Below are 11,310 nucleotides of genomic sequence, written 5' to 3' on the forward strand. Positions count from 1 at the left end.
ATCTTTCTCCCCTCACTCCTTCCAGTCTGTTAGCTATTCCTGGACATTTCCTTTTCCCTAGGTTGTGTGGCCGTGGGACCTACCCACCTCCCATCATGCATTCTTCTCATTTTGCTGCCTCTGTCCCTCCTGAGTCATCTCACACCTTCCACCCTGCCTTTAATCTATCGCTGACTCTACAATGATGGGACTACATTTATGGTTTCATTCAAATTAAACTGATTATTCATTATTTGGATTTTTTTTATTTTTATCTTTTGAGATCGGCTTTCATGAGTCCCAGTCACCCAAATCTGGCCAGATCTCACAGTCAGCCAAAGAGAACCTTGAATTCCCGATCCTCTGTCTTCACTTGCCGAGTGCTGGGATCAAGTCCCCGGTCTCATGCATGCTAGCTGGGTAGTATACCACCGCCTGAGCTACATCCCCAGCTCCAGTGACAGGGGTGTTTCCTGTGCATTTTTTCTCCCAGCATCAAGCAACCCTCACATGCAGCTCAGCTCCAATAGGCGCTCGTCTTCTGCTTGTTCTGCCGTGAGCTTCCCTCGTGCCTCTCCCTGCACCAGAAGCGACAGATGGTGGCAGTGCCCTTGAACGGGTTCATTCTGAGCCACACAGAGGGAGGTCTGGATTCTGCTCATACTACAAACAAGTGGGTGCTTCCACCAAAGCCACTTAGAACAAGTGCTGAGAATTATGGAATTGGACAGACAGCCTCACTCCACATGGGGACTGGAGCCTACACAGCACGCCGAAGCACCGTTGACCCAGGCAGGAAGCACACCCAGAGGGCAGCATGGATCAACAGCATGCAGCCATCACTTTTTATAAACATTTATTTATGAGTGTGTGTGTGTGTGTGCTGCTGCTAACAAGTACCAGGAGGCATGTAGTAGTTTATATGCCTGGTTTTACTTGGGTGCTAGGGAACTGAACTTGAACCAGCAGGATTTGCAAGCAAGTGAACCACTGAGCAACCCCCCCAACCTCTCTTATCAGCTTTTTTAAGAACACATGATGTGATAGTTAAGTTCTATTGTCAACTTGATCAGATGCAATCAAGGAAGAGACATTTTGTGGGCAAGTCTGCCAGGGTGTTTCCAGGAATGACTGATGGGATGAGGAATACCTTCCTCCAGAAGAGGGGTCTCTTCTGACGGTGGAAGAAGCTCCAGGAGAACACAGGGCCTTTTGCCTGGGTGCCCTTGCTACTCATTGGAGCATCTACCCTGTTGCTGACTCATGGATTGGGCAACTACTGGGTTATCTAACACTCCAGCCTACACACAGCTATTGTTGGACTGTCCAGCCAATATTCTACATGCTAGTCTAATTAAGTCCCTCTTTAACAAGCATTTTATTTGTTCTGTTCCTCTGGGGAATCCCGACTGACACAGGTAGAATGAAAAACAACCTTTCTTTTAAAATCAGCTGATAGGCATTCATAACTTAAAGAGTGAACCGGGGGTAGTCACATAAGTAAAGACTGGTTACCTTCTATGCTTAGTTATCCAGCCTTAGAAGATGGAAAAACATTCAAAGACATGTCACAGCACAGCTGGAGCAGAACAAAGTCCAGAGCCTGGAAAACGAAGATTGTGGACAAGAGTCTCCTGCCGACTCTGATTAAAACTATCAAAGTTTATGAATGAGCAAGACTGAAGATTGTGATCATGACCCACCATAAACTCTGCATAGCTCTAAGGGATGAATTCGGAAAAATCTACAAGAAACTGCATAGAGTTCACATTTCAGAGTATGAACACAGCCATTCTCCATAAGTCCTTTTGCTGAGTTCTCACTCCTCTCCCTAGAGAAGTCTGACTATTCAGCCAAGGCATTTTATACCAAACCATGGCAATCCACATGTATTTTTTTACATATAGAGAGAACATTAGTGATGTATATTTGTATGCTTCTTATTGCTCGCATGTACTGGTATTTATTTCATTCCTTATTTTAGGCTAAAAAATAACTATATGCATATATATATATATTATGTACATTATATATATGTATATATATTATGTACATTATATATATGTGTATATATATGTATGTATATATATATGTATGTATATATATATGTATATATATATATACACACACACACACACATACATACATACATACATATATATTATAGGGAAACAAAATGTATACACCACAGCATCATCCTCCAAGATCTAGCAATGCACTAAGGTAAACCAAGTAAGTCATGAATTAAACTGAGAAGTAGATCAGGGCCAATGGCAATAGCTTAGAGAACTAAAGGGAGAACTCCAGCTTACGTCATACATGCAGACAGAAATTGACTTTCTTTTCTCATACATGCAGAATGGAATTATCTTTCTTTGTTTCATACATGTAGAGAGAAATTGACTTTCTTTTCTTATACATGCAGAATGGAATTATCTTTCTTTTGTCATACATGCAGAAAAGAATTGACTTTCTTTTCTCATACATGAAGAATGGAATGATCTTTCTAACAGAATCTTCATGAATGTTTTGGGTCTAGCTCATCCACCTACACAAAATATGGGAATTTGGGTGTTGAATCTGAGTTATGATGTTTCATCCAAGGAAACTGAGGAGACTGGTGAAAAACAAGGTCACATGGCCACTCAAGACCCAAGAAGCATCACCCTTGGGAGGAATTTAAGTTAGATTATGCAAAACAGTTAGGAACCATTCAATAACCTTGGCTAGGAATGGAGAAAGAAAGGTAAACACTGGGCAGGGAATATAGATGCAAGAAAAACTTACCCACCTTCAGAAGTCGAGGAAGCTGGGCTAAGTGAACAGATTGAACAGGGGTCAGACAGAACCTTGGACCATTTTACAACTCAAATAAAATAGTTGTCGAAGCAGGGGGTTGTGAAGATGGCTCAGTGGTAAGAGCTCCTGCTGCACAAGCATGAGTTAGATCGCCAGTCCTTATGGGGAAAAAAACTCTGCACGTGGTCACTCATGTGGAGAGAGCTAGAGACAGGAAGATCAGTGAGGCTCACTACTCAGCCGGTCTGTGCAAAAAAAGAGTTCAAGTTGCAGCCAGAGGCTCGTTCTCAAGGAAATAAAGCAGATGAACAATAGAGGAGAACAGCTGGTCTCCTTCTTTGGCCTCCACATGCATATGTGTGCACATGAGACACATATATCTGCACACATGCATACACACATAGACACAGAAATAGTCATAGCAGATTTTATAGAAAAATACACTTGAGTTTTAGTGGGATGAGCTATTAAAGGGGCTCAGTGGGCTTACACTCCTGCCTTCCACCAAGTCAGATGATTTTCTGCCAGAAACAGAGCAGTTGGCAATTCTCAGGTTCAGCCAGGCTAGACCCTTACATTTTCTGACCCCCATACTTTGTTGTGGCTGATATTGATGCTGTGGGGTTCTTGGAACCTTTTCTAGTACACACTTGGGGATCAGGGTGAAGAAGGGAGTCTTGTACCTTAGAATGAGCATTAAAGGAATGCTGGGCTGTGAAGGCCTTACAGATAGAATTACTTTTTTACCTTGGAAAGTTAGGAGTTGTGGTCTTCCAGCAGCTGCTGTGGGCAAAATGTGTACTGTGTCTGGAGGCACATCCAGACTCACAAATCCTACCCTCACCATGTCTCCACCTCTCTTAGTGACCAGCGCTGGTCACTGCACTCCTTATATGTATATGGTGACAACTTCCTTAATCTTGACCAGCTGTTAGGGTAACCATAATGCCAGGGATGGCAGAGGATCAGCAGGACTGGAACATTGGCTAATACTGAAAGGAGTGTTCTGGCCTGGGAATGATGGTGAGTCACTACAAGTGAATTCTGTTGAATACATAGAGCATTTGCCTTTTTCAAGGATGAGGTGTCACTCTGGAGTTATCATCTTAGTATGAATGGATATAATCCACATGGCTACTTGTGTGTATCCAGAGGACAATGAACATATGAACCAGATGTGGATGGTCGAGAACAGCCTATTTGGTTTGACAAGAGATACATCTGCATAGTTAAAACTGCCAAACAGTCCTCCTCCTAGGTCTACTGAATATTCAGGACTGGAATGTTGGCACAAAGACATTTGTAAACCTCTGAAAGTGATTCAGAGGCACAGCCACAGATGTGAACCTCTACTTTAGAACAATGCTTTCCAACTCTGAGATGCAAAATGAAAGCTAGTTTCTAACACTACACTGTGTGGCTAGGTATACTGTAGACATGTTATGGAGTCAGGTAATGCAAGTAATGCTGTAGGGACAACACATCTGGAGAGTAGGTCTTGTTTAAATTTAGGAAAACTGTGGAGGCAGAAGGCCGTCTCCAGAGACAAAGAGGCAGTTACTGATACAGGTACTGGTGAGAGATAAACATACCTCCATCATGAAGCTACTAAGTAATGACTTCAAATTGTGTTTGAGGTTATTTCACTTTGAGGCTCAAAGGAAAAGAAAGTCATATCTTAATCTGTGTTCAAGTATTTTCTAAAGAATTATCTCTTTTGGAAGAAAAGTGAGAGTCAGAGTGAGTATGTTGCATTTTTATAATGTTTTAAACACTTTAAAATATATAACTAATAAGACATGAACTAGTTTGATCAGGTACAGCTATGCAAGTACAGCTCTCACGGTTGGAATCTACAATGTCCATTGTCCCCTGAAGCTCATATTTTGATGATCAATTGCCAACTAGCTGAGGCAGCTACTTAGAAGGCTTGTGGAAGTGGGTCACCGGGAGCAGGCTTTAGAAGGTTACACCTCTGGGTTTTTCCTGTCTCCTCAGCTTCCTGTCTGCTTCTATGGGGAAAACCACTGCTTTCCTACCATTCTTCAATTTTATGATGATGTGAAAGTGATAATGTTCAATAGAAACTATCTAGTTTCGTAGTGGATCTTCTTTGTGGCACTGGGCAGATTCAGCTCACAGTCATCTCCTGGTGGGTATGCTACCCATGCTCCCAGTGGGCTGTATTGTTAACATTTTTTGGATATTATATTTTCAGTTTTCATATCTCATCATGTCTACCAAATCCCTATGTGTGTTGATGAAGTATTCAATACTTCATTATAAAAATAAGCAATGTTTAGGACAAATCTCACCAACTATAGATTAATGTATATGTTCTGAGCACATCATTTAAGTAAGGTATGGTGAGATAAACTATGATGTGCAGTATATTTGGGGTATTAAATACATTTTCAATTTATATTCAACTTATTAGGGTTTATTGGGGACCTAACCTCACTATAAAGTGTGGTGGTTTGAGTCAGATGTTCACCATAGATTCATGTATTTTGAATACTTGGTCCCCAGCTGGTAGCAATTCAGGAGGCAGACCCTTCCTCGAGAAGGTGTGTCACACAGGGTGGGGTCAGATTTTGAGGTTTATTAACCCCTGTTTGGCAGTGTTTCTCAGCTCACTCTTTCTGCTTTCTTCTACCTATTGTGGCAAGAAGTCATGTCTACCCTCTACTTTACCATCCTTTTCCTTTCATAGGCTATAAGTCCAAATTTTTTTTCCTATCATCAGCTGCTTATGGTTGGGTATTTTTGTTTCAGAAATGAGAAGATAACTGCAACAGAAGGTTGGGAGCATCTGTACTTTACTTACTGAGTTAATTAAGACTGGGATTTAAGTCACTATTCTTTTGATTGGATTTTCATAAATAGAACAATAGTCAAACATTTACTTGTGGAGCAAGATCAACCAGAGGGCACACAGCTCTACTCTGACAGTGATGGGAGTGGAAGGTGTTCACCATGAGAAAGCATAACCCATTCTGCAGGAAACCCGAGGGGAAGAGATTCAACTTCTCCATGATCCCCTATGGAAAGCAAGGGGAAAGTGGTATACCAGAAGCAAGTAATCCAGGGTAAGGGGGTTGTTAACTTTGTCCTTAGGCAGTCATGTGCACCTCGCTCATGAAAATACCCTCCTTAGGAGCTTGGGAGAAGCATGGACAGTAGATCAACCACTGCTGCCACCCCTTCTTTCTGTGACCACACTTTCTAATTAGTAGGTAACATTTGATTTTAAAGACCTTGACACTAAATGTTTCAGTTTCAGCAAGCCAAGAATGGTTTCCAATGGTCCAAATTCCTATAGCTCGTCAACCACCCTACAGGTATGTTGATTAGATAGTCTTATAACTGGAAGATAAGACCACAAAAATCTCTTCAGATCACATTTAATATTTTGGAGGGGCTCAGCGATTGGTGGGTTAGTAGACTGCATGGCTACCATCTCCTCATGTCATATCCTCTCATATGCACTCTCCACCTTTCAAAACTGCTGCCTCATTTCAAAAATGTGTCATTTTAATCTGGACATGGTGGCACATACCTTTAATCCCAGCACTTGGGAGTCAGAGTTAGGAAGATTGCCATGAGTTCAAGGCCACCCTGAGACAACATAACAAATTTCAGGTTAGCCTAGCCTAGAGTGAAACTCAACCTCAAATATCCAAAATAATAATAATAATAATAATAATAATAATAATAATAAATGTGTCATTATACATAAACTATCCCTCTGTTTGCTAGAGCAATGCTACAATGTTTGAGAGCTAAAAGAATCCCAAAAAGTTCTTGGTAGTTCAGACATCTGTTTACCAAGTGATTAGTCACAGTGCTGAGTAATCACCCTAGCCAATCTATAGGGCTACATCAGACATTAGAGAGTAATGAGTAAACTCAAGTGGCAACAGGGGTGTTTCCCTCAACTAGGTTGTAGTAGAATGGCTAAAAGAACTAGATGTAAATGGACCCAAAGCATTCTATGAGTCAATGTGTTTTTTGAAATTCATATGTTGGAAGCTTTATGCCACTGAAAAAAAATATTTAATGACAGGACCTTTAGAGGTGATTGGAATAGATTTATACAGTTATCATGAGAACTAATTATCTCAGGACTGAGTTCCTGGTAAAAGAATGAATTGGTTCCCTTCCCTCTACTCTAGCCTGTTTGCTCTCTTGCCTTTCTACTTTCTACCCCGGGGGAGGGTGCAGCACAGAGACTCTCACCACATGCTTGTCCTGAACTGAGTCTTCCCATTCCCATATAATGATGGGAACTCTATGTTCTTTATAAATTAGCCAGCCTCCACTATTCTGTTATAATAGCACAAAATGGTCGGAGACATACACCAATCTAGACAAAATGGTATGAGTACATTCTGAGAATTATAGTATTGGAAAACTAGAAAGGTCAGTGTGCAGAAAGTCTTTGTTTCCCGAGTATGTTCGCACAGACCATGCGTGATGATACATAGGTCAAGGGTTAGGGCACTGAAGCAGTGTTAAGCTTCGTCATGGTGGCAGGAAGAGTGCAGTCAGACAGTTAAAACCCCAGTCTGATGGGATAGTCACTTGGAAGTGATATAAGATTATGTCACAGGCTTTCTTGTCCATTTTTTAATTTTTTTTATTTGAGAGTGACAGACACAGAGAGAAAGACAGATAGAGGGGGAGAGAGAGAATGGATGTGCCAGGGCTTCCAGCCACTGCAAACGAACTCCAGACACATGCGCCCCCTTGTGCATCTGGCTAACGTGGGACCTGGGGAACCGATCCTTGAACCGGGGTCCTTAGGCTTCACAGGTAAGTGCTTAACCGCCAAGCCATCTCTCCAGCCCATGTCACAGGCTTTTGAGGGAGAAAGCTTACCACTTGTTTTTCTAAAAACCAGGTTGCAATGTCTCTGGAAAAACTCTTAAGAATAATATGGATCACGTCAACCTTATGGCTTTCACAGATGTAGACAAAAAAATGGGAGACAGTTTTTTGTTATGTGGTAGATTTTGGCAAAAGGATAGAATTGTGACCAAATTCAGTATTGTTACGATTTCAGTTATTTCTCTGTAGGAAATGAATTCCACACAGGCAACGAAGCTGGATTGGTAGCAAGCATGTCATTGTTGCTGCTACTGAGTGAGCCCCACTAAGGGCCTCCATCATGCCCTGGAGGCTGACAAGCCAGTAGTTCCAAATTTGGTTCCACTGAGCAGAATAAACCAGCTCTTGAGAGGACTTACAAGACTTGAAGAACATTAGAACAGACCTAAGAGAAACTGACAGGGGACAGAATAACAGGCCCTTGCTTGTTCCTGTACCACAGCTGCAAGTTCCTGAGGTCAAGGTCTTTATCTGGCTTCTGTTGGGTCTCCAGCACTCAGCACTTATCACCCTGTGGTCAGTGAATACTAACTGCTGGGTTAAACACAGCTCATAGCGATCTTACTCAAAATATGTGTTCATCTCGTAGTGGTTGTTGGTGGGGGAGATGTGGGAAAATAAACCTGTTGGATTAATATTTGCAGTGAATCTAAATAAAATAAAAAGAGCCACAATCTCTATATGCCTGCTTATCCCTCTATCGAATGGAACTGGAGAGTAGGCATAGCACGTTTACTTAGCACCCATATAATGACCAAGAACACTATATGACAGGTAAATGTGGAAATTATTTACAGCAGCCTCTTTGCTTCCTAGCAGAGTGAAGGAAGGTCTTGAGAGGTCTTCTTAGGCTACTTAGACTCCCTAGATTGTAACTCTTTGAGAGCAAAGGCTGTGTATTTTGTCCTTAGCACCAAGCACACTGTGACATCAACAGACCATGTCCCCAAGGTGCTCACAGTGCCCATGTTCTCCATTCTTTCTTGCCAGGTAGGGAGTCAGGGGTGGAATTAAGGAAGCCTTTGACAACCAGAAGAGGCGAGGATTATGGTGCAGTACTAAAGAGAATTCAGGGAGAAATTATAGCAATGCCAAAGGTAATGATGAAAGGAAAAATGAGTATCTCCGAATAGTGAATAGGCAGAAATAATATGAGAATACATAAAGCTGGGCATGGTAATGCACCTGTAATACTAGCACTGAGGAGGCTGAGACAGGAGGATTTTGAGTTCAAGGCCAGCCTGCACTAAATAGCAAGAGTCTATCTCAAAAAATAAATGCCAGGGAGATAGCTCAGTATATTAACTGCTTGTCTTGTGGGGAGGAAGGCTGGAGTTCAGAACCAGAACTCATATAAAGCAAAATTCCAAGCATGCTGGCTTGTGCTTGTAATCTCAGTGCTGAGGAAGTGGATCTTGCCTGCCAGCCAATCTTGTCTACTTCACTAATATACAGATTCTGTCTCAAAAGAGGTGGATGGCTCCTAAGGAATGATACCCAAGGTTGTCTTCTGGTCTCCATACATGTGCGCGCACACACACACACACACACACACACACACACACACACGTACAAAGACAATAGAAATGAAAAGATAACAATGGGGGCTGAAGAGATGGCTTAGCAGTTAAGGTACTTGCCTGCAAAGCCAAAGGATCTTGGTTTGATTCCCACGACCCATGTAAGCCAGACTCACAAGGTGACACATGTGTCTGGAGTTCATTTCCAGTGGTTGGAGGCCATAGTGCACCCTTTCTCTCTCTCTCTCTCTCTCTCTCTCTCTCTCTCTCTGTGTCTGTGTCTGTTTCTCTCTCAAATAAAATAAAAATAAAATATTATAAAAAAGATAACAACTCACCAATAGTGAGTACTTTATTTACCTGAATGTGCAATAAAATATAATGAAAAAGTCAAAGAGCAAAATATTGAATCTGAAGGAGAATTCAAAGATAGAGCTTCTCATCTTAAACTTACACTCTAGCTTTCCATTAATGATATCCTGGTCCCCAAGATATAAGAAATAATAACTAAATATTGATAGTTTATTATGGGCTGATAATACCTGAGTTTTGTATATTTAAAACCCCATTTTCCTTCAATAAACTGTGATGTCCTAAGACTAAGACCCAGAAGTTTCTTGAAAACATGCATCATACCCTGGCTGCAAACGCACCCAGAGTGAGTAACAGTACTGCCCTTCCCTATAGAACGTCTCTACCTTCCACAGCATGGGAGTGCTTTGAGGAACTGGTGGACAGTAATGCCCATTCCCAGTAAAATGTTGTCTGTTTTATCTATTAGTAAGGTTCTTTTCATATATACAAAATATACAAAAGATGTGTGTTCTTATGGAAAAATTAAAGTATATTATCTGAAATGTAAATAATCTAAAGGTCACATATGAAAATAGTTTTTAGTAAATTGCAATAAGAAGTTGAATTTTACTTGCCTCAAATAAAAAAACATGAAATTATAGCAGTGATTTCTGTCAGGAAAATATTTGACATTTAATCTTTTCTCTTTGTGGGGGTGGCGGGTTACAAGCTAGGGCCTCACTCTGGCTCAGGCTGACCTGGAATTCACTATGTACTCTCAGGGTGGAGTCAAACTCATGGCAATCCTCTGTTCTCTCCATCCTGAGTGCTGGGATTAAAGGCATACAACACCGCACCTGGCTCTATTTTTTTTTTTTTTTTTGATTTTTCGAGGTAGGATCTCACTCTAGCCCAGGCTGACCTGGAATTCACTATGGAGTCTCAGGGTGGCCTTGAACTCACGGCAATCCTCCTACCTCTGCCTCCTGAGTGCTGGGATTAAAGGCGTGCGCCACCACACCCAGCACTGTAATTTTTTTTTTTTAATTTAGTGCTAGAAAACACAGAGTCACATTCACAGTAGGAAAACACTCTACCACTGAGGCACACCTCTATCCCCAACATCAATTCAATTTTGACTTCCCTCTAAGAAAACCACTGACACTAAAAATTCCAATGCACAAGATTTTGTGGTAGTCAGTAGAATGAGACTTCTGTGGCTCACTGTGTCCGAGATCAAGCTCATGTGGTCCTGATAACGCCAGTGCTCTGAGTTGGACGATTGTGCTGTCATTTCTTTTGTCAATGAGGTGAGTTAACTAAAGTCTACATCCTTGGTGTTTTCCTTGAAGATGACAAGAAGTACCACCGAGGATTGCCTGTTCGTCAGTAGATAACCTCTCACCTGTGACTAGGCCTGCAATACTAACTTAAGTCAGTGAGTTGAAAGTAAACAAGTAAACATGGAATGGAAGTTAGATAAAATCTGATGGAAAGAAGAAGGGTTTTAGTGGGAGAGGAAAGAGGAAGAGAGAGGCTAATATGGGGGTCAAAATGCATGTATGAAACTGTCAAAAATAAAATAAAATGATATAAAAAAGAAGCAATCAAACCTAAAAAAATCATACGAATCACAAGCAGAGACTTTAACGCTTATGTTGACGTGAATGATCACTTCCATCTTTTTCCTTTCTACTCACATCTATGCCAGTGTCCTTGCCCATTCCCAGCCATCCCCAACCTCAGCTGTTCCTTGGACCTGCCAAGCAGTGCCCTGCTCCCACTGTAGCCAGGAAGGACAGCAAGGCAGGTGTGGAGTCTAAGCTCT

Source organism: Jaculus jaculus, chromosome 15 (assembly GCF_020740685.1).
Source record: "Jaculus jaculus isolate mJacJac1 chromosome 15, mJacJac1.mat.Y.cur, whole genome shotgun sequence".
Lineage (NCBI taxonomy): Eukaryota > Metazoa > Chordata > Mammalia > Rodentia > Dipodidae > Jaculus > Jaculus jaculus.